This window comes from Rhinopithecus bieti, unplaced genomic scaffold, assembly GCF_001698545.2.
Source record: "Rhinopithecus bieti isolate Rb0 unplaced genomic scaffold, ASM169854v2 scaffold_19969, whole genome shotgun sequence".
Taxonomy (NCBI): Eukaryota; Metazoa; Chordata; class Mammalia; order Primates; family Cercopithecidae; genus Rhinopithecus; species Rhinopithecus bieti.
Genome location: NW_016810434.1, coordinates 2,351,807 through 2,376,630, shown reverse-complemented (window position 1 = coordinate 2,376,630; position 24,824 = coordinate 2,351,807). Strand labels below are relative to the sequence as shown.

General features: G+C 45.4%; 1 protein-coding gene across 1 annotated transcript in view; it reads left to right on the top strand.

The window, feature by feature from the left end:
• TFCP2L1 (transcription factor CP2 like 1) overlaps positions 1–24,824 on the top strand; it is a 73,883-nt gene that overhangs the window by 15,408 nt on the left and 33,651 nt on the right. The window lies entirely within an intron of this gene.

The window sequence follows — 24,824 nt, the reverse complement described above, 5'->3', positions numbered from 1 at the left end:
AAAAAAAAAAAAAAAAAAAAAAAAAAAGAAATAAAAGATCTAAAAACGCACTGAACTCTTAAATGCCGTAAGCTGTCGTGTTAAGGAGGGTTTGCATTACCTTTGCATTACCTGGTAGGTGAGAACCTCAGGCTTTCGGGTGGTACTGCTTTGTTAGCACTTGAGAATTTGGAAAGCACTTTCTGATATTCTCTTCTGAGTTATTCCCCCAAGATGCATTGTTCCCATCTTACAGATGACCAGCTGAGAGGTGAAATCAGGCTCCCCTCCTATATCACGTAAGTTTGAAAGCCAGGGGAGTGATTGAACTGGGATGCAATAATAAAGGGAGCTCTGGGAGGGGAAGCACCTGTTTTTTCTGGCTGATTTTTCTTGGAGTTCCTGCAGGCAGGATTCTAGGCTAGGCACTTCGGTGCAGGGACTCTGCCACTTGGTACTCCTGATGCAGCTCTGAGGGGGAGGGTGGATGAAGCTTTGTGGGGGGAAGGAATGGAGTGGGGAGAAAATGCCTCCTTGGAGAGGAAAAAAACATCCATTATCAGTGGCTCCTACCCTACCCCAACCCTCCTGTTTTCCACCCACAGCAACCCCAGGGAGGGAGATAAGAGCTCCAGGGGAAAGTCCTGTCTTCCCTGCTCCTAGAACCAAACAGATTTGCAGTTCTGTCTTTTTGACCAGCTTCTGCTCCAGGGAAATCACTTGATCCTTTGGAGCCCGAGTTTCCTCATTTATGAAACCAGGACAGTTTCACTTTGTGGGTTTCACTTTGTGGGTTACATGAATAACAAATGTCTGGCAAACAATAAGTAGCCAATTATATTTTTCCTTCTTACCAATTATATCAGTGACTTTGAATTTAAGGAATGAGGCAAAGGATTATTTTGTTTGTTATCTTTTCTCCATAGCTGAAGTTTTCTTTCCAGATTAAATTTTAGCCTGAAGTTTGGGAATATAAGCTGAATAAACCAAATGACTCTAAAATATATTACTTAAAAAAATGTTTTCCCCTTATTTTTTCCTGAGTATAAAGTAGTATTCTTTATTCCTGAGTATAAATAAGTATTTATTCCTGAGTATAAATAAGTGTTCTTATTATAAAATAGAACAGCCAAACCATATATACTCTAGAAAATGCGCAATAGTCCTACCTTTCAGAATTTTCTTAGTCATACCTTAACCCATATATATCTACTTCCATGGACAAACATGCACATAACCTTATATATGTTCCCAAGTGTACCTTTTGCTTTTTAAGAGAAATGGGATCATATTATATTCACTGTTTGACAACTTGCTTTTCTTTTTTTGAGATGGAGTCTCGCTCTATCTCCCAGGCTGGAGGGCAGTGGTGTGATCTCGGCTCACTGCAAACTCTGCCTCCCAGGTTCATGCCATTCTCCTGCCTCAGCCTCCTGAGTAGCTGGGACTACAGGCTTCCGCCACCATGCCTGGTTAATTTTAATTTTAATTTTTTGTATTTTTAGTAGAGACAGGTTTTCACCTTGTTAGCCAGGATTGTCTAGATCTCCTGACCTCATGATCCGCCCACCTCGGTCTCCCAAAGTGAGCCACTGCGCCCAGCCTCAACTTGCTTTTTTTTAAAAAAAAAAAATTTTAAGTTTGTGTTTTAGAGACAGAGTCTCAGTCTGTTGCCCAGGCTGGAGTGCAGTGACACAGTCATAGCTCACTGCAGCCTGGAGCTTTTGGGCTCAAGCAGTTTTCCCCTCCTCAGCCTCCTAAAGTGTTGGGATTATAAGTATGAGCCACTGTGTTCCTGCTACTTTTTTTTTCCCCCAAGCAAAATATTTTCAGTGTCTTTCCACGTGGGTACATTAAAAAATATAATAAGCAAAATCTGATCTTTACTGGTTATACTACGATCATTGTATGTCTGTTGTATAGCTTGTTCTGTTGAGGAACATTAGGCTTGTTTCCATTGTTTTCATAGTTATAACCCAGTGCTCTAGTAATCCATGAACATCTATGTATATCTTTGTGTTTCAGCAGGAGTGAAAATAGCTCTAGGATACACACCTAGAAATAGAATTGCCAGTACGACGTTTTGGTATATACTGCCATATTGCCTTCCAGTGAAGTTGTGCCAGTTTGTACTTTGTGAACAATAACTATCTGAATACTTGTTTATTTTCTCCTCCCTTATCTTTTTCCAATCTCTACCACACCTGAAATATAAACTTGAGGGCAGAGAACTTGGTCATCTTGTTCACTGCGAGGCCTAGCCCAGTGTCTAGCATACACAACTTCTTTAAATGACTGAAGAAAGTCTGTTTTTCTTTGCCTTTGCCAACACTGTTTACCCTTTGGTAACTGCTGGGGAGAATATAGGGTCGTCTTCTTTTAATTCTCCTTTCCTTAGTGATGTTAAATATTTTTTCGTTTTATTATTCTTTTTGCCTTTCATGTGATTTACCCATTTTTCTAGTGAGATTTTCATCCTTATTTATTTGTAAGACCTCCTTGTATATTTGGGATATTATAATATGCACTGGAAATATTTTCCCACTTTTTCATTCATTTCATTCCTTTTAAATTAGTTTATTTCTTTTACCTTTTTTTTTTTTTTTTTGAGATGGAGTCTTGCTCTGTCGCCTAGGCTGGAGTGCAGTGGCGTGATCTCTGCTCACTGCAACCTCTGCCTCCCAGGTTCAAGTGATTCTCCTGCTTCAACCTGCCAAGTAGCTGGGATTACAGGTGTCTACTACCGCACCCGGCTAATTTTTGTATTTTTAGTAGAGTCAGGGTTTTGCCATGTTGGCCAGGCTGGTCTTGAACTCCTGAACTCAAGTGACCGGCTGCAGCCTCCCAAAGTGCTGGGATTACAGGCATGAGCCACTATGCCTGGCCTCTTTTACATAATTTTTGCTGTTTGTTTTTAATTTATAGAGACAGGGTCTCTCTGTTGGCCAGGGTGGTCTACAACTATTGGCCTCAAGCAATCTTCCTGCCCCAGCCTCCCAAAGTGCTGGGAGTATAGGCACGAGCCACTGCACCTGGCCCATAATAAAAGCTTTTTTTGTTGTTGTTTTGCCAGGGTCTCACCTCTGTCACCCAGGCTAGAGTGCAGTGGCGTGATTACAGCTCACTGCAGCCTCAACCTCCTGGGCTCAGGTGATCCTCCCGCCTTAGCCTCCCTAGTAGCTGGTACTACAAATGGCTGCCACCAAGTCTGGCTAATTTTTGTATTTTTGTAGAGTTAGAATTCTGCCATGTTGCCCAGGCTGGTCTGGAACTCTTGGACTCAAGCCATCCACCCCGCCTCAGCCTCCCAAAGTGCTAGGATTACAGGTGTAAGCCACCGTGCCCAGCTATAAAAGTTTTTAAGATAAATTTTTATTATCAGGTTTATTGGACTTCACCTTATTTTTGTGTTTTCATGTCCCATTTAGAGTATGCCTTCTTCACTTTAAGATTTTAATAATATCCATCCTTTTTTTTTTAATTAAAAAAAATCCTTTCCTTAATCGTTGATACTTTGACATTTTTTATGGTGCATAAGGAATAAATTAAGGCTCCCCAACTCTGTTACTTTCCGTATGGCCATCATCACATTGTCCCACAATAACTGACTGAATGTAGAACCTTGATATAGTGGAATAATATGCAGCCATAACAAGAATGAAGGCCCTTTTGTATGGCCGTGAAAGGTGTCTAGTATGTGTTATTAAATTAAACACCTTTCCCTCATTCCCTCAAACGCCAGCCTGAATGACACTATTAATTAGCCTTTTGGAGAAACTGAGTGGCACATTGAAAGTGGTAATGTTGGAGTTGGATGTACCCAGCTCCCAATTCTGGTTCTTCTCTTCTTTCCCAAGCTGCTGAACCTGTCAACTGTGTTTTCTGTAAAATAGGTATAACACTGACCTCAGTATAGCCTGGAGAATTATATAATATTTTTGTTGTTTTTCTTGCCACATAAGGATACTTTATTTTGGCCATATAAAATTTAGAAATGTTAGCCGGTCCTGGTGGCGCACGCCTGTAGTCCCAGCCACTCTGGAGGCTGAGGCAGGAGGATCACTTGAGCCCAGGAGGTCAAGGCTGTAGTGAGCCGAGATCGTACCACTGCACTCCAGCCTGGGTAACAGTGAGACCTTGTTACTAAATAAATAAATAAATAAATGGGAAAGATACTATAGGCCAAAACTTAAAAAAAATATAGAAGTACATATAAAAATGTTTAATTGGCAAAGAATGTGGTAAACCACATGCAAAGGTTTAAAAGAAGAAAATAACAACAAACGCTTTCCAAAATGTCGTCTCTCCATAATCTGTGAATCTCAGGCTAAACTAATAAAAAGACCAATAAATTAACAGGGGTGTGCTTTGTTATTTTTTTGTTTGTTTGTTTATTTGTTTTAGAGAGACAGGCTCTTGCTGTGTCACCCAGGCTGGAGTGCAGTGCAGCCTTGAACTCCTGAGCTCCAGCAATCTTTAGCCTGGCTCACTTATATATTTTATAGAGACAAGATCTCCCTGTGTTGCCCAGGTTGGTCTTGAACTCCTGCTTTGGCCTTCCACAGTACTGGGTTTACAGATGTGTGCCACCATGCCTGGAATTCTTTGTTGTTTTAAAAACCAATCAGAATATATTGAAATCCTTATGAGGTTACTTGTATAGATTGCTTATCACAGCTTATAGCACATAGACATGATTTTTTATTATTATTATTATACTTTAAGTTCTAGGGTACATGTGCATAACGTGCAGGTTTGTTACATATGTATACTTGTGCCATGTTGGTGTGCTGCACCCATCAACTCGTCAGCACCCATCAATTCATCATTTATATCATGTATAACTCCCCAATGCAATCCCTCCCTCCTCCCCCCTCCCCATGATAGGCCCCAGTGTGTGATGTTCCCCTTCCCGAGTCCAAGTGATCTCATTGTTCAGTTCCCACCTATGAGTGAGAACATGCGGTGTTTGGTTTTCTGTTCTTGTGATAGTTTGCTAAGAATGATGGTTTCCAGCTGCATCCATGTCCCTACAAAGGACGCAAACTCATCCTTTTTTATGGCTGCATAGTATTCCATGGTGTATATGTGCCACATTTTCTTAATCCAGTCTGTCACAGATGGACATTTGGGTTGATTCCAAGTCTTTGCTATTGTGAATAGTGCCGCAATAAACATACGTGTGCATGTGTCTTTGTAGTAGAATAATTTATAATCCTTTGGGTATATACCCAGTAGTGGGATGGCTGGGTCATATGGTACATCTAGTTCTAGATCCTTGAGGAATTGCCATACTGTTTTCCATAATGGTTGAACTAGTTTACAATCCCACCAACAGTGTAAAAGTGTTCCTATTTCTCCACATCCTCTCCAACACCTGTTGTTTCCTGACTTTTTAATGATTGCCATTCTAACTGGTGTGAGATGGTATCTCATTGTGGTTTTGATTTGCATTTCTCTGATGGCGAGTGATGATGAGCATTTTTTCATGTGTCTGTTGGCTGTATGAATGTCTTCTTTTGAGAAATGTCTGTTCATATCCTTTGCCCACTTTTTGATGGGGTTGTTTGTTTTTTTCTTGTATATTTGTTTGAGTTCTTTGTAGATTCTGGATATTAGCCCTTTGTCAGATGAGTAGATTGCAAAAATTTTCTCCCATTCTGTAGGTTGCCTGTTCACTCTGATGGTAGTTTCTTTTGCTGTGCAGAAGCTCTTTAGTTTAATTAGATCCCATTTGTCAATTTTGGCTTTTGCTGCCGTTGCTTTTGGTGTTTTAGACATGAAGTCCTTGCCCATGCCTATGTCCTGAATGGTACTACCTAGATTTTCTTCTAGGGTTTTTATGGTATTAGGTCTAACATTTAAGTCTCTAATCCACCTTGAATTAATCTTCTTATAAGGAGTAAGGAAAGGATCCAGTTTCAGCTTTCTACTTATGGCTAGCCAATTTTCCCAGCACCATTTATTAAATAGGGAATCCTTTCCCCATTTCTTGTTTCTCTCAGGTTTGTCAAAGATCAGATGGCTGTAGATGTATTATTTCTGAGGACTCTGTTCTGTTCCATTAGGGCCGGCCGTGGTGGCTCATGTCTGTAATCCCAGCACTTTGGGAGGCCAAGGCAGGTGCATCACTTGAGGTCAGGAGTTCGAAACCATCCTGGCTAACATGGTGAAACCCCATCTCTACTAAAAATACAAAAAATTAGCCAGATGTGGTGGCACATGCCTGTAGTCCCAGCTACTCGGGAGGCTGAGGCAGGAGAATCGCTTGTACCTGGGAGGCGGAGATTGCAGTGAGCTGAGATGGCACCACTGCACTCCAGCCTGGGTGACAGCCTGGGTGACAGAGCGAGACTCTGTCTCAAAAAGAAAAAAAAGATTTTTAATGTTTCATAGGTGTCTACATGGTCATGTCAAACTTTAATTATGTTTTAAATAGTAATGGACCAGTTAATTCAAACGTCCTACTTACATGATTGAATTCCAGACAGTCCAATTCCAGAATAATATGTTCTTAATAATCACATTGCTGGATGTGGTGGTTCATGCCTATAGTACTAGCTACTTGGGAGGCTGAGATAGGAGGATCCCTTCAGTCCAGAGTTCAAGAGCAGCCTGGGCAACATTGCAAGACCCTATCTGTAAAATAATAAATAATATGGTCGGGTGCGGTGCCTCATGCCTGTAATCCCAGGGCTTTGGGAGGCAGAGGCGGGTGGATTGATTGATCCCAGGAGTTCCAGACCAGCCTGGCCAACATGGTGAAACCCCATCTCTACTAAAAATACAAAAATTAACTGGGCGTGATGGCACGCACCTGTAGTCCCAGCTAACTCTACTTGGGAGGCTGAGGCAGGAGAATCGCTTGAACGCGGGAGGCGGAGATGGCAGTAAGCCAAGCTTATGCCACTGCACTCCAACTTGGGCAACAGAGCGAGACTCCATCTCCAAAAAAAAATAAAAAAATTTAAAAAAATGAAAAAAAAGAATTATATTAAAATCATCTATATTTTGGAAATACTTTGAAGGAAAAAGAGTCAGCCAAAACATTTTCTGTCCAAGTTGAAGTGTGTCATAAAGCACAGACAGAAGCATTGGAGGCCCTGGCGAGTCACTCAGCAGCAGTTAGTACAGGTTCACCAGGGCAGGTCACCCCTTCACTGGGGATGTGGTAGACTTCGATTGAGAACAGATTAAAGCAAGTCCCTAAAATTTCATTTCATGACTTGATGACCCGTCTGGAAAAACAGACACACAGTCACTCACTGAAGCATCACAACCTTTCTAGTCCCAAGTGACTGCAACTGCCTGCCTGGAACCCTGCTGGTGGCTGCCCCTAAACCAGGCAGACACCTGCCAGTCAGGACAGACCGTCAGTGGGGCTGGAGGATAGGACCCTGGCTTAATAAACTTTACACTCTCACCTTGCTCTGGTCACTGCAAAAATAGGGTTATGATTTACATGGCACATTATGGAAAACCCACATTAATGGGCCAGGTACATCAAAGGCTCTCAGTAAGTGTTCCTTTCTTCTGCCACTAACTCTGGCAATTTTCTGTGGATATTTAGAGGAGGAGAGAGGGAAGGAAGATCGGGGGTGGGAAGACCCACTTTGCTCTTAGTAAAATGGGCTCCCGAGTCAGCCTTCAGGGGCCACTGCGCTGTGGTTAGAATTACTACTTGGGGGAAAAAAAAAAAAAACTATTTAAAAAAAGATTAAATTCCACCACTTCGAGAGGCCGAGGTGGGCAGGAGTTCGAGACCCAGGAGTTGATCCCAGGAGTTCGAGACCAGCCTGGGCAACTTAAGGAGACCCCATCTCTACAAAAAATATAAAAATTAGCCAGGTGTGGTGGCATGCATCTGTGGTCCTAGCTACTCGGGAGACCGAGGTGGGAAAATTGCTTCAACCCGAGAGGTCAAGGCTACAATGAGCCGAGACTACATTGCTGCACTTCAACCTGGGCCACAGAGCGAGACCTTGTCTCAAAAAAAAAAAAAGAGATTACTGCTTGGAAGAATGTGTAGAGTCTCTGCTCTGAATGAGGAACATGTTTTGTGTTTTGTTTTGAAGGAACCACTCTTGGTCAGGCACGGTGGCTCACGCCTGTAATCCTAGCACTTCAGGAGGCCGAGGTGGGCGGATCTCTTGAGGTCAGGAGTTCGAGACCAGCCTGGCCAACATGGCGAAACCCTGACTCTACTAAAAATACAAAACTTAGCCAGGCATGGTGGCTCATGCCTGTAATCATAGCTACTTGGGAAGCTGAGGCAGGAGAATCACTCAAACCTGGGAGGTGGAGGTTGTGGTGAGCCGAGATCGAGCCACTGCACTCCAGCCTGGGTGACAGAGCGAGACCCTGTCTCAAAAAATGTATAAATAAAATAAAGGAGCCACTCTACACAAGTAACTACCATGATTGTTCCAACCCCATCATTTCACAAGAGAAGGAAGGAAGCCCACAGTCAAGATGGAATGTTCATGGGTCATACAGCCTGCAGTGGAACTGGGAGGGGGAGGGGTCTGTTTTCACTAAGCGTCACAGTGATCAATAGGTGTATTAGGGGTTGTTAGCCACTGCATTGAGGGTATAACAGGTGACTTGCTGCTCTTCTTCACCTCTTTCTTTCCATGGGCAAAGAAGACAGCCGTGCAAAGAAAATGCCCTGGCTCTGTGCTTTGCAGGTTGGGGATCTCTCCTGTGCCCAGCCAGGTGCACTGTGCTTGGGTGGATTTGGGAGATTCTTGACCCTCTTCTGCCATTCTCCAGCCAGTGACTCTGCCTGGAACCTTCCATTTGGGTGCTTAGAGGACCCTGTGAGTCCTGAGTGGTACAGAGAAACCACACAAGCTCTAGGAATTCAGAGCATGGGCGAGAGTAGATTCCTGAAGTATAAGGGCTGGAGGGAGCCTACTTCCAATGTTCATGGACCAGCATCGTCTGCAAGTTTGTTAGAAATGTAGAATCTTGGGCCTGCTGCAGGACAACTGAATCAGAATCTGCAGGTTGCCCCGCGGTGATGAACATATTACAGTTTGAGAAGCACTGATCTAAACTTTCTACCCCCGACCCTCCCATTTTATAGGTGGGTAAATTGAGGCTCAGAGATGATATGTGACTTGTCCAAGAACATAGAGTGGTACTTCAGTCAGTCTCTTTTTTTAAAAAAAAAAATTTTTTTTTTTTTCTTTTAAGAGATGTTGTCTTGCTCTGTCTCCCAGACTGGAGTACAGTGGTACAATCATGGCTCACTGTAGCCTCAAATTCCTAGGCTCGAGCGATCCTCCTGCCTTAGCTTCCTGAGTAGCTGGGACTATAGGAGCGTGCCACCATACCCAGCTAATTTTAAAAGACAGGGTCTTGCTATGCCTGCTGGTCTTGAACTCCTGGGCTCCCATCTCAGCTTCCCTAGCAGCTGGGATTACAGGTGAGAACTGTGGTGCCTGCTTTAAAACATTTTTATTTTATTTAAAAGAAATATATATTTAAAAAAAAAAAAAAAAAAAAAGACAGGGTCTCCTTATGTGGCCGAGGCTGGTTTTGAACTCCTGGGCTCAAGGGATCCTCCTGCTTCAGCCTCCCAAAGTGCTAGGATTACAGGTGTGAGACACCATGTTTTTTAAAAACAGCTTTACTTGTAGTCCCAGCTACTTGGGAGGCTGAGGCAGGAGGATCACTTGACCCCAGGAGTTTGAGGCTGCAGTGAGCCATGAATCCCACTGTATCCCAGCTTGGGCAATAGAGCTAGATAGCATCTCTTTAAAAAATGGGTGCGGTGGCTCATACCTGTAATTCCAGCACTTTGGGAGGCTGAGGCAGGCGGATTGCTGGAGTCCAGTAGTTCAAGACCAGCCTGGGCAACATAGCGAGACCCCATGTCTACAAAAAATACAAAAATTAGCCAGTTGTGGTGGTATGCGCCTCTAGTCCCAGCTACTTGGGAGGCTGAGGTGGGAGGATCACTTGAGCCTGGGAGGTTGAGGTTGCAGTGAGCCATGATAATGCCACTGCCCTCCAGCCTGGGTGACAGAGTGAGACCCTGTCTCAAAAAAAAAAAAAAGCTTCTTCATTGTGATATAATTCACATACCCTACAATTCACCCATTTACTGTATAAAAAATTCAGTGTTGTTTAGTATTCAACTTAATATACTAAGCCATCACAGCTGATTTTAGAACATTTTTGTCCCTTCTTAGAGAAATCCTGCACCCCTAGCAGTTATTCCCCATTCTCCTTTCCCTGGCCCTCAGGCAACCAGTAATCTACTTTATCTCTACACACTTGCCTATTCTAGACTTTTCGTATAAATGGTATCACACAAATGGTCTTTTGTGGCTGGCATTTTTCTGTCACCATGATGTTTTTAAGGGTGTTCATGTTGAACACGTATCAGTATTTCATTCCTTTTTTACTGCTAAATAATATTCCACTGTGGGATGTACCACTTTTTTTTTTTTTTTTTTGAGATGGAGTCTCGCTCTGTTGCCCAAGCTGGAGTGCAGTGGCTGGATCTCAGCTCACTGCAAGCTCCGCCTCCTGGGTTTACGCCATTCTCCTGCCCCAGCCTCCCAAGTAGCTGGGACTACAGGCGCTGCCACTGCGCCTGGCTAGTTTTTTGTATTTATAGTAGAGATGGGGTTTCACCGTGTTAGCCAGGATGGTCTCACGTTTTATTTAAACTAAAAGTTGATGGACATTTGGACTGTTTCTACTTTGTGGCTATTGTGAATAATGCTGTTGTGAGCCTTTGTGTAAAAATTTTTGTGTGGACCTATGTTTGCACTTCTCTTGGTTATATTTGTAGGAGGGGAATTGCTGGGTCAAATGGTGACTCTGGAACTGCCAGACTGTTTTTCAAAGCAGCTATACTATTTTACATCGTTACCAGCAATACAGGAGGGAGCCAGCTTCTCCCCAGCCGGCACTTGTTATTTGTTGTTGTTTATTGTTTAGTGTGTGTCTTCATGATGGAGAGGGTATGGGTAACAGGCTGGCGGCCATCTGCCAGCCTCATAAAGCAGGGTGCCCCAAAACTGGGCCCCTGTAGCACACGGGAACCAAGGGTTCAAATGCTGGGAGGATTCTTTGACTCTTCAGTCTGCTCCTCTCTGGGCAGCTGCCTTCTGCAAGCTCTGCCCACCAGCATCCCTGCACCTCTGGCCAGACAGCAGACAGCAAGGCCACCAGAGCTTCCTGAGAGCACACGGCCTCAGCTGCCTAGAGAGACAGGTGCTCTCGTTCCCCTCCTGATTCTACACTCCCAGGAGGGGACTGCGGGTCTGGCTTGGTCACCTGCTCACCTAGACCAAGGTGGCCCAAGAGGTGGGCCTGGCGTAACTGACCCTGGCTGTCCCCACCTTCCCCATCTCCACTCTGCAGCCAGAGGCTGGGAGTAGAGGAGCAGTTCCAGACAGGGTCCTTAGATACCCCGAGAAGCAGGCTCTGTTGCCCTAGGAGACTGCTCCGGAAAGGCCTTCTCACCAGAGGCTGGGACATGAAATGGGGCTGCCTGGGGAAGGCAGGTGGTGGGGGTTGGGTAAGAACAAGTGCAAAGCGAGTGGCCAGGTGGGCTGGGCCCTGCCTTCGAGACCTGGGGTCAAGTGATGTGGTCATGCGGCGACCCTCAGCCCGGCACATGGGTCCCCCCTCCTGAGCCCCAAGCCTATGTAGGTGGCAGGGCTTGGAGGGGAGGTGCCTGAGTGAGTCATGATTCTGCCCTTATCTTTAGAGATTTGGTTTTTCTACTCTTTACTGTCCTTTATCCTACTAACTTACAGGGCAGGTTTTTTTTTCTTTTTTCTTCGGGTTTTCAACATTTATTTTTTGGCAAGTTAATGCGTTTACTTGGTTCAAAATTTAAGTGGTAAAAGGGATTGTGGTAAGTCTCCCATCTCTGCCTCTCCAGTGCCCCTCCTCAGAGGCAGCTGATGTTATCCCCGGCCCCAGTATATTTTCAGGCATAAACAAGCAAAGATGCTTATCTGGCCTTGTCTTAAACACACACACACACATGGCAATGATCTATGTGTTTAGGATTTCTGTAGGCCTTGTCCAGTCACCCTCCAAAGAGACAGTACCTGTTGATATCCCTACCTCTGGTACAGGAGGACACCTGTCTCCACACTTGGCATTGTCAGCATTTTGAATCCTTTCTAATACGCGTGGAGCATAGCAGCATCTTATTTTGATTTGCTTTCCTTTGATTTCTAGGAACTGTTGCAAGTGAAACTAAGCATCTTCCTGTGTTTGTATGCCCTTCGTATGTCTTTTGCCAAAAACTGACAGTTGATATCCATGGCTCATTTTTCTTTTGGCTTTTTGCTTATGGGTCTGCAAGAACCATGATATTAGGTTAAACCATATGCACTTGCCGTTTTGTAAATCAAAATCGGTCAGTTATCTACGGTTTCTTATTGTTCATCTACTATGGATACAAATTCAACTAGCAAAACTGGTGAATTCCTATGTACCAGCAATAACAAAGTATAAAATAAAATAGAAAAGGGCCAGGCGTGGTGGCTCACGCCTGTAATCCCAGCACTTTGGGAGGCCAAGGTGGGCAGATCACCTGAGGTCGGAAGTTCGAGACCAGCCTGACCAACATGGAGAAACCCCATCTCTACTAAAAATACAAAATTAGCTGGGCGTGGTGGTGGCTCACGCCTGTAATCCCAGCTACTTGGGAGGCCGAGGCAGGAAAATTGCTTGAACCCGGAAGGTGGAGGTTGTGGTGAGCTGAGATTGTGCCATTGTACTCCAGCCTGGGCGACAAGAGCGAAACTCTGTCTTAAAACAAACAAACACAAAATAGAAAAAAGAGACACTATTCCCAGTATGAGAGCAAATGAAACAATTTAAAAAATGGTTGTTAAGTGTCCAAGTACTTATGAGTATGTCAGTGTTCATATAGCGACCCAGTAGATTTTGTGGAGGGGAAATACATTTAGACGTAAAGGTGTCAAAAATAGTAGTGAGAGTTCTGGGTACCCTGTCCTCAGCTTCCCATAATGTAACCTATTACATAACAATAGTACAATTACTGAAACCAGGAACCGACACTGGTATGATTCTGTCGTCTACTACAGTCTGTGTGTGCATTTTACCATTTCTCCCACTACTGTCTGTTGTTCTGGGATCCCATGCTGCAGGGGAGTTGTCATGTCTCCTGACTCTTCATCAATCTGTGACAGTCCTTTTGTCTTTCCTTGTCTTCCGGGACCCTCAGACTTAAAGAGCTTTATTATTATTTTATTTTCTTTCTTTTTTATTTTATTGTATTTTTTTGAGACGGCGTCTCACTCTGTCGCCCAGGCTGGAGTGCAGTGGTACAATCTCGGTTCGCTGCAACCTCCACCGCCCGGGTTCAAGCAATTCTCTTGCCTCAGCCTCCCGAGTAGCTGGGATTGCAGCTGCCCGCCACCACGCCCGGCTCATTTTTGTATTTTTAGTAGAGACGGGGTTTTCAGCATGTTGGCCAAGCTGGTCTCAAACTCCTGACCTCGTGATCCGCGTGCCGCGGCCTCCCAAAGTGCTGGGATTACAGGCAAGAGCCACCCACCGTGGCCGGCCTATTATTATTTTAATTTATTGTTATCATCTTTAATAAATAAGAGACGAGGTCTCTCTGTGTTGCTCAGGCTGCTCTCAATTCCAGAGCTCAAACAATCCTCCTGCCTTGGCCTTCCAAAGTGTGGGGATTATAGGCATGAGCCACCATGCCTGGCCAGGAGCTTGATTTTGCAGCATGCTTCTCAATTTGAGTCTGCCTGATGTTTTTTAAATGATGAGATTGGGGTTATACATTTTTGGCAAGACTGCTACTGAAGTGACATCGTGTCCCCGGCAGGGCTCTGGGGATCGTGGTGCTGATGTGTCTTTTGCTGGTGCTATTCGTTTGCTGATGTAGTTAGGGTAGAGTCTGCCAGGTTTCTCCACTGTAAAGTTACCTTTCCTCCTTTGTAATTGATCAATATCTTGGGGTGGAGGGTGTGACTTGGAGGCTGTTTTCCAGCTTGCTTTTTCCCTCAATCTTTTGCTCACTTATTTTAGCATCCACTGTTGGATTGTGTCCACACCACTTATTATTGTGATGTTTGCCTAATGGTGATTTTCTGTTGATTTTCTTCTCCTTTCTATATTTGTAATTGGAATGCTACTGTAAAAGAATTTTTCCTTCTCTACCGTTAACTTATGTATTTACTTACTCTATCAGTATAGACTCATGGATAGTTATTTTATTCTTTGGGTAAAAATGAAATCACTTTGCTGTTTATTTGCTGTTTACATTGTTCAGCTGTGGCCATCGAGAGCTCCTTTGGGTTGGTGCTTATGTTGCTCTGACATGGCTTCGTTCTTCTTGGAGCATTTCCTCACTTCTTGGCGCTACAGATGCTTAAGTCTCATCTTGTAATCTGCCTGCCCCAGCTCTGTAAACAGTCCTTTCTCTAAGGAGCCTTCAGTAACTATCTTGCAAGTGTCTACTTGGATTCATCTTATGCCAGACGTGATGCCTAGCCTGTGGCATTCATAAGCAGCTGCGAAAAGAAGGCCAAATGCCTTGCCCAAGGTCGTGCAGGTGATAGTCCATCAGGCTCAGGATTAGGGTCTGTTCCTGGCAAAGCCTTTTCCCTGAAGCATGCTGTCTTATGTGTGAGCGCTCTGTGTCAATAGACACTTGCATAATATTGCACATGTGCAAGTGACAAGGTAGGCCATGCGTGCTGGGCATGATGAGTTCGGGATTGTGCTTTCTGCATCTGCCATTATTACAGGACTGTTGGCATCCAGCCCTCCTTTCTCAGTGGTAATGATGGCCTCCATTATGTTTTATGTGGCATTAATTACCCAAACCAGTAACTGTTGGAAAGTAAACAACCTGTAAATCTTGGCTAGCTCAGGCAATTGCCTCCTGTTTTTGGGAACACCGTGATCCAGGCAGGAGGCCCTGCGCTGGGTTCTGCTCACTGGGGCACAGCCACTCTAGCTTTCCATGCTGCTCTGCAGGAGCACCTGGTGGGCACCACCCAGGGGAGGCCCGCTGGGAGAGGGGCAGCCTGCTTTGGGCAGTGCTGTGGTTGCAGCAGCAGACCCTGCAAGACGGTGGATGGCCTGGTGGAGTTATCCCTGCCTGGGGGAGTGTCCCAGCTGGCTCTGTGACCTCGGCAGTTAGGTCACTTGGTGTGTGGAGCTGTGTGAGGGCTGGAGGACAGTTTCTGTGTGCAGCCCAGAGTACAGTGACCTGTGCTTGGGTGGGGCTCTGTAGGAGGGCGCATACAGTACCTGTTATTTGGCTGGCCTTTGCTGAGTACTTACTATTAATACATGTGGGAGGGAAGTACGTTATCTCATTTAATCCTCACAAGACTTCTGCAAAAAGCATTTTGCAGATGTTGAGAGTGAAATGCTGAGAGGTTTAAGAACTCAGCTGTGGTCCTGGAATATGGGAGGGTCTGACTCAACCCAGGTGGTATATCTGACCTGACCCCAGCTCCCTTTCCCCTCTTGTCCTGGGCCAGGCTGTAGGCTGCTGAGTCTTTGCCATTAACTTGCACTGTGATCTTGGGCACGTCAGCACCTCTCTGGGCCTTGGTTTCTTCATCTCTGAAATGGGCGCAGTCATAGTGTGCTGTGGGTCCTTCAGGGTGATCTCTCGATGAGACCCTGGGTTGATGGGACCCCCTGTCTTACATGGGCTGTGTGTGTTTCGTGCTCTATGAACTGGACTCCCTTCCCCAAATACCACCTGTCTCATTGGCCTTTGGGTACCAACCTGACACTGGGAAAATAAATACCAAACGCTGTATTGTGAACATCCATTATGTACTTGGAACAGTGTGGCGTATGTTCCCCTCTTTTCTTTGTTTCCTATTTTTCAAATTCAGATGCACTATGTCCCTAGTTGTTTTTTTTTTTAAGCCAATACTGAAGATATATCTAATTTAACAAGGAAAAGTCCTTCTCTTCCCATTGTTAGATGTATATATTAGACTTACAGATATATGGGTTTGAGTATAAAAACAAAAGTGCAGTCACACTGTATACATACTGAGCAACTTGCTTTTCGTGTGTGTATGGTGGATGACTTTTTACATCTATAACAGATCTAGGACTGCCTAAGCCTTTTTGTAATCCTAATTTTAAAATTATTTTTTAACTTCTAATTCAAAGTAATTTTCAATTTCAAACTATGGAAGAATTAAAAAGTTATTACAGTTAGTATGTGTATCCTCCACTAGATTCACCAGTTTTTAATGTTTTGTCATACTTGCTTTATCCCTATAGATGCACCTATGTGCATTTATGTGTATCTATCTATAGATGTATATATATCTATAGCTCTATAGAAGGATGTATAAATAAGGATAGCTATTGATTTAGATATCTCTATTATATATATTTTTTCCTCCCTGAATATTTTGAGAGTTAGTTGCAGACAACATGTTTGTTTGTTTGTTTGTTTGTTTGTTTTTAGGCAGAGTTTCACTCTTACTGCCCAGGCTGGAGTGCAGTGATGCAATCTCAGCTCACTGCAACCTCTGCCTCCTGGATTCACATGATTGTCCTGCCTCAGCCTCCCAAGTAGCTGGGATTACCCACCTACTCCCAGCCTCCCAAGCCTCCCAAATAGCTGGAATTAGCCACCGCGTCCGGCTAATTTTGTATTTTTACTAGAGACAGGGTTTCACCATATTGGTCAGGCTGGTCTTGAACTCCTGACCTCAAGTGAGCCACCACGCCTGACCAGACAACATGATCTTTTATTCATACTTTAGCGTGTATTTCCTAAGAACAAGGATATTGTTTTATATAACCACAAGCACATTATCAAATTTGGGAAATTTAACATCAATATAATACCCTCACCTATCATCTATCCCTATTAAAATAGGGCCAATTTTTCTGATGTCCCATAGCAGCTTTTTGCCTTGATCCAGACCCAGTTCAGGACTGGACGTTGTGTTTAGTTGTGCCACTCCTGACCCTGCTTGAATCGGGACGGATCCTCAGTCTCCCCTCGTCTTTCATGATGTTGATGCTTCTGAAGGGACAGGCCAGGAGATTGTAGGCGGTCTCTCTGTTTGGGTTTGCTTGTGTTTCCTCATGATGAAATTCAGGTGGTGCACTTTGGGCAGAGACAAGAAGTAGGTGATGCCGCATCCTCAGTGGTCCTTGCAGGAGGTGGACATGCTACAGACCACTGGGTGAAGCTGTGCGCCTCTTCCTCTGTGATGGCTCCATGGTTTAGTAGTAACGTGATTGCTGACCATTTTGTTGATTTCCAGTTTGGGGCTGTAGCAGTACTGCTGCTTTGAACATCCAGCCTTGTTCAGGTTTTTTTTAGCACATAAGCTGGCAGTTCTGTAGACTGGAGTCCTGGTGACGGGATGGCTGGGCGCTTATTAATATTGATGGGTATTGGCCAAAGTGCCCTGTAGGCTGTGGCTTGTTACCTCCCAGCTCCAGCATGTGTGAGGCAAGGGCCCGTTTCCCCACATCACTGTCCTTGTGGCCTGCCAGCAATCTGTTAGTTTTTTGCCGTCTGACAGATGATCAGGCACGGGCTGCGTTGTTTTCATCTGGCATTTCTTTATATGAGTGAGGTGGAGCATCTTTTCGTGTTCTTCATGGTTTGCCTAACAAGTTCCAGCTCTGTTATTTGCTGTAAGGAATTTAGCACCAAATTCTGCCACTGTTAATTACAAACTGACCACGTACCAGTATTGTCCTTGGCACTGGGCGTAGGGGTGACCTGGTTCGGGTGAACCGGTGGCGGGCCTGTTCTCAGAGCTTTCCGTTGTCCATTGAGGGGCTGTGACTTAGCCCTCATTCAAGGAAGAGGGGTGGGCAAAGTTGCAAAGTGCCAAAAGAAGTTGGGAGGAAGGAAGGAAGTCAACAGGAAGAAGAAAAATTACATGAAAATTCCAAGTTTAGTGTCTAAAAACACAGTGCTTGAATGGATTGCAGCCCTGCCCATTCATTCCTGTGTGGTGTGTGACCGCTTCCTGGCTGCAGCGGCAGAGTTGAGTAGTGTGGGCGGCCTTAGGTCCCACCAAGCTGAAGATGGTTGCTGTGCAGCCCTTCACGGGGAAGGTTTGCTGATGCTTGGGCTGGAAGGTGTTGGACTTGTGGGTTGCAGGTGAGAAGAGGGAGAGCACAAAGGTTAACTGAGTACTTGTGTATTTTATCTAGCCTTCCCTCCGCCCCCTGCTGCTCTTCAGGTGGGTAGAGGGAAGGAGGGGCAAGGGGGCGGAGTCTGAGCACAGCTGTAAGATTGGGGTAGAGAAGTTTCCACACCCATTTGTGTGGCTCAGGGCCCTTGGGCAGGACCCAGGCCATCCTTCTTGTAGGGTGGTGGGGTGTGGCAGGGTGTGGCAGCCTAAATCCAGCTGAGGAGCCCCACCCCTCCCCTGGGAGGGATAGTACTGCCTGGACACCCTCAGGCTATAGCTGGAGGGCAGGCAAGAGGGGGCCTCAGCTCAGCCTGCAGTGGGGGTGGGTGGTGGGTGGAGCCTGTCACTGCCCCTCCCTAGCCCCTGCCACTCTCAAGGTCACCTTGGCTCCTCTGGGCTGGGCTGGGCTGGCAGCTACCTGCTCGCCAGTTTTCATCACAAAGTAACCTGGGGCTCCTTCCCTGCTAGCTTTTAAAAGGCCTTTAATAGCCTGACAGTGTAGGGTTGGGCCAGGACTTTGGAGCGAGTCGCCTTGAAACCTTTCCAGGCACTGCATGCCCAGTATCGTTCTACCTCCTGCTGAAGCTCTTACTGGACCCAGAGGTTTCCTGGGGCCGTTGCGAGACCTCCTGTATGCCAAAGTCTCTGCGGGGTGCACCTTTAACCCTCCAACAACCTATGCTCCGCCTCCCGGGTTCAAGCCATTCTCCTGCCTCAGCCTCCCGAGTAGCTGGGATTACAGGCGTCTGCCACCACGCCTGGGTAAATTTTTGTATTTTTGTTTGCTTTTGTTTTTGAGATGGAGTTTCGCGCTTGTCACCCAGGCTGAAGTGCAATGGCATGATCTCGCCTCACTGCAACCTCCCCATCCCAGGTTCAAGCAATTCTCCTGCCTCAGCCTCCTCAGTAGTTGGGACTACAGGCGCCCGCCACCGTGCCCAGCTAATTTTCGTATTTTTAGTAGTGATGGGGTGTCACCATGTTGGCCAGGATGGTCTCAAACTCCTGACCTCAGGTGATCCTCCCACCTTGGCCTCCCGAAGTGCTGGGATTACAGGCGCAAAGCACTGTGCCCTGGCCACCTAGAATTTGTTATATATATTATGTGGTCAGGATTAATTTTTCCATATGGATAACCAGTTATCCCACACTATTGAGGAAAGATGGACCCATCGTCATTTATAGTGTCATGTATCAAGTTTCCAAATAAGGAAGGCTCGTCTGGGCTCCTCCTTTCCCATTGTTCTGTTTCTCCCTGTGCCAAAATAACATGGCTTTAGTTGCCATGACTTTATAGTATGTTCAGAGTATGGTAACATATGTTTCAGGGGGACTAGTGTATCGCAAGGAAATGAATATCTAAATTTTATGCCCCAGTGTGGTTATACATCCATGAGAGTTCTAGCTTCATCTTGGTTCAGCGAGTTGAGGGCATGGGACAGGAGGGATTTGAGCCCCGGGAGAAGCGGGAGGGTTTAGATGTGTCGAAGAAGGTCCTGAAATAAAATGAATATCAAGAAGTTCAGGGGAAATGTAATAGATACACTCCTTGAATATTAGAGCCAGGTGGGACCTTTGCAGTAACGAAACACTGTGTGCAGTCGTCTAGCAGGTACGGAAGAGGTGGCCCGGTGGCCATGTGTCCCACCTTTGGCGTCAGACAGACCAGGTTTGATCTTTAACAGGACATTTCAGCTCTCTGGAACTTAATTTCCTTGTTTATAACATAGGGCAACAATAGACTTTTCTTATAGGATTGTTGAGAGGACTAAGTAAAATGATGTATATACAGGGCTCGCAGTGTACTGACACACAGCTACATGATGATTCAGTTTTGGTTATTTTTAGCCTATTTCCTTGATTCTAAGACCAGCTCCCCCCTCCCACATTTTACAATTCCTAAGTTAGAACAAGCTTTACCACCACCTTCTACAATGATCTGTTTTCCCTCCTGGATCATTGTTTAGAACGTAGGAAACAAACAAACAAGAACCTTAACTTGGGAAGTTACGCTGTACGGCATTCGGCACACTTTAATCTGTGTGCAAAATGGGAGCAGATGCCTTCCAGAAAGGAGAGGTTGAGAGAGAATCATGGACAACTACAGCTGTCCTGTGCCCAGCACGTGACACCCACCAGGTGGGATGTGGCAAGTGTGGAGGGTTCTGGAAACTGAGCTTTCTGCCCCGGGCTCTGCCACTTACAAGCTGTGTGAGCTTGCCCCAGTCAGGTAACCTCTCTGAGCCTCTGCTTCCCCATCCAGCAGGGCGGGTGATCCTAACTGCTGCTGCCACTCATCTGGAAAGCCAGGTGAGTGACTACCTGAGTGAGCCTTGCCACACATAAGCACTCTGTGAATGGAGCTGTTTGCCGCTGTTCCCTAGAGGCACTCCTCCCCTCTGCCTGGCTGTGCTTTGCTTTGGGGGATTTCTTCTTGTTTTTTTTTTGTTGTTGTTTGTTTTTTTTTTTTTTTTTTTTTGAGACAGAGTCTCACTCTCTTGCCTGGGCTGGAACGGGCAGTGGTGCGATCTTGGCTCACTTCAACCTCTGCCTCACAGATTCAAGCAACTCTCTTGCCTCAGCCTCCTGAGTAGAGTAGCTGTGATTACAAGATGCGCCACCACGCCCGGCTAATTTTTATGTTTTTAGTAGAGATGGGGTTTCACCATGTTGGCCATGCTGGTCTCGAACTCCTGACCTCAGGCGATCCATCTGCCTTGGCCTCCCAAAGTGCTGGGATTATAGGCATGAGCCTCTGCGCCTGCCTGGCTTTAGGATTTCTTTATCATTCTTCCCCTGAATTACAGAAATCCTGCCTACTCTTCAAAGCCCGTGTCACATGTTTTCTCATCCCCTGGTTTGAACCTGTCTCACACTCCCCACCTCATCTTGGATGCCTATTGGTCACTTTTGGGCCCCTTCGTCTCTTATGGAATTTTCAGCATTATAATACGGCTCTTCCAGGACTGTTTGATGTACTCCAGAGGATTGTCGACCCTTTGAGGGCAGCAGTGTGTCTTAACTTTGGCAAACCCTGTAATGCTAACAGAGAACAGCACTATAGCACTGTAAAGAAGGTGAAATCACATGTATGCATTTGCTGAGTGCCTACTGTGTGCACACAGTGCGGTGGTGAGCANATCCATCTGCCTTGGCCTCCCAAAGTGCTGGGATTATAGGCATGAGCCTCTGCGCCTGCCTGGCTTTAGGATTTCTTTATCATTCTTCCCCTGAATTACAGAAATCCTGCCTACTCTTCAAAGCCCGTGTCACATGTTTTCTCATCCCCTGGTTTGAACCTGTCTCACACTCCCCACCTCATCTTGGATGCCTATTGGTCACTTTTGGGCCCCCTTCGTCTCTTATGGAATTTTCAGCATTATAATACGGCTCTTCCAGGACTGTTTGATGTACTCCAGAGGATTGTCGACCCTTTGAGGGCAGCAGTGTGTCTTAACTTTGGCAAACCCTGTAATGCTAACAGAGAACAGCACTATAGCACTGTAAAGAAGGTGAAATCACATGTATGCATTTGCTGAGTGCCTACTGTGTGCACACAGTGCGGTGGTGAGCAGAACAGACACACAACCTGTGTCTTCTCATAGCCCACTGTTCTGGTTCCTACCCACGCCCAGCAGTGATGCTGGCCAGGCAGAGAAATGCCCTTGTGCCCTAGGTCAGTTCAGCCTGCTCGTCAGCCTGTGTGTGACCTTCTGCATGGCTTTTGGGATGGTGCTGTTGTGCTGTGTGAGTTAGGTGGGAGGTCAGCTTGGGCCCACTGTGTTGGCATGGGGGTAGGCATGCAGAGGGTGGCTGGATGTCCATCTGCATGGCTAGAAAGGAGGATTTGGTGGTGAAGTGTGTGGATCAGGACCCCGCTGCTGGTGGAGAAGGCTCATGCAGCCATGATCCCTGGCCCAGGAGAAGCTGTGATCCTGGGCCTAACGCCTCCCTCAATGGCTTTACCCTCCAAGTGGCTGCCCTTATGTTCAGGCCTGGAAATTGCTCTCTACAGGACAGGAGGCGCCTGCTGTTTGGCGTAAGCTGAGGTTGCCCTGCAGAGCCTGGAGGTCAGTGCTAATTGGGCCCTGTGGCACCCGTAAACTCACTTAATGACCACCTGGACGTTGGGTCTCATGCTAGGGCCGCTGTCTGCGTTCTTTATCTGCGAAGGCAGAGGACACTGGAAAAACCAGTTAGGGTGTGTGAGGAGCGTTTTATGTCGATATCAAGGGAGTGCTGGACTCTTGGTTCAGGAGCCTGGAAATCTATGCAATCTGGCTTTTTCAGAAAGTCGGCCATGTTGAATACGGCAGCAAGACCTTTTTAGGAGTCACATCTGAACAGGCAAGTGGGCAGGACGAGAGTTTGGGGTTTGCTCATCTTCCCTCTGATGGGAAAGGCGCCCAGCACGTCACCATGAGCAGCACTGGGGTTTGGCATGGTCAAGAAGTGTTCACTGGCATGTGACCAGAGACCTTCGGAATAGCTGAGATGGAGTATGGCCCAGTGCGCATGGCTGTGCTCAGCCAGTGTCATGGCCAGTGGGGAGCTGTGGTGAGAACTCCAGGAACATGCGCCAAGTGGTTCTGCTGCCCTCCCTGTTCCTAGGATTCCCACTCACATTTGGCATCAAATTATTGCTCAGCAAACCTTTTATTTTTATTTTTATAGAGACGGCAGCTCGCTCTGTTGCCCAGGTTGGAGTTGGAGACCAGCCTTCCTCAGCCTCCTAAAGCACTGGGATGATAGGCGTGAACAAACATTTGCAATGAATGATTTAATTTCATATTCTTTGTCTATTTCATTATTCCTTGGTGAGGGTGGGAGTGTATTTGCTTTCTGTGGCTGTTGTAACAAGTTGATACAAATGTGTTAATTACATATGCATTAACTTAAAACAACAAATGATTCTCTCACCATTCTGGAGACAAGCAGTCGGAAATTCAGCTCCTGGGGGATCTTGGGGAGACTTCATGCCTTCGAGCTTTGGTGGCCCCAGGCTTCCTTGACCCGTGGCCCTGTCACTGCAGTCTCTGCCTCTGTGGTCACATAGTGCCTCCTCTCTTTTCTGTCTCTTATGTTTCTCATAAGCACACTTGAATTGAGGGCCTACCCAGATAATACAGGGTGACTTCCTCATCTCAGAATCTTAATTGTGTCTGCTAAGACTACTATTCCAAATGTAAGGTCACATTTCCAGGTTCTGGGAATTAGGATGTGACATCTTTTTGGGGACCACCATTCAACCCACTACACGGGTATTTTAGTACTAATGAATTGTTTTTTGAGCTATATAATGGCTCTTTTCTGGGCATGTTGGCTCGTGCCTATAATCTCAGCACTTTGGGATGCCAAGACAGGGGGATCACTTGAGCCCAGGAGTTCAAGACCAGCCTTGGCAACATAGTGAGACTCGGTCTTTACAAAAATAAAAAATTAGGTATGCTGGCGTCTGCCTGTAGTCTTAGCTACTTGGGAGGCTGAGGTGGGAGGATAGCTTGAGCTGGGAGGTTGAGGCTGCAGTGAGTCTTGATTGCACCACTGCACTCTAGCCCGGGTGACAGAGCAAGACTCTGTCTCAAAAAATAAAATAAAATAAATAAAAACCCATAGTCACTGGGTTTGTTCTTCCTAGTCTGCAGTTGCATTAAGTTTTTTATATTCATATATAGAAATAATTTTAAATTTTATGTAGCCAGATGTCCTTTTCTTTCCATTGGTTTTAGGTTCAGAAAGTTCTTTCTTATTGAGTATCTTTATTGAGTATCTGATAAATAGTCATTCACGGTAGAATAAAACCTTAAGAAATTGACTTAAAAACATCGACTAATGAGAATTTTATTTATCATGTGCAACATGATGTTTTGAACTATGTATCCTTTGTATATTGGTTGAGTCTAGCTAAGTGACATAGACATTACCTCATATTTATTATTTTTTTGTCATGGGAGCACTTGAAATAGACCGTTAGCAATTTTCTAGAATACAATTAATTGTTATTAACAATAGTCACCATGTTGTTCAATAGATCTCTTGAACTTATTCCTCTTGTCTAATGGGAATTTGTATTCTTTGATGAACATCTTCCCTATTCCTCCACAAGAAATTGACTTTTTCGTCTAATGATAACTTGTTTTGATATTTGCTGTGAGGATCTACACTCGGAAAGAAACAGCTAGTCTCCACATGTGATAAAATTTCATAGATCTATACACATATAAGCCTACAGAAAAAGAGAGGGAACATGCAAAACCCAGAGAAATTGAAGTGAGATCTGCAGTTTTGATAATGTACCATGGTTCCATCAGATGCTGCAATGGGGGATGCTGGCACAAGGTACACAGGACTTTAATGTCCTTTTTTTTTTTTTTTTTTTTTTAAGACCAAGTCTCGCTCTGTTGCCTAGGCTGGAGTGCAGTAGTATAATCTTGGCTCACTGCAACCTCCACTTCCTGGGTTCAAGTGATTCTCCTGTCTCAGCCTCCTGAGTAGCTGGGACTACAATCGCACGCCACCACAGCTAATTTTTATATTTTTAGTAGAGACAGGGTTTCACCATATTGGTCAGGCTAGTCTCGAACTTCCCGACCTCAAGTGATCCCACCTGCCTCAGCTGGGTGCTGGGATTACAGGTGTAAGCCACCGTGCCTGGCCATATTTTTATAACTT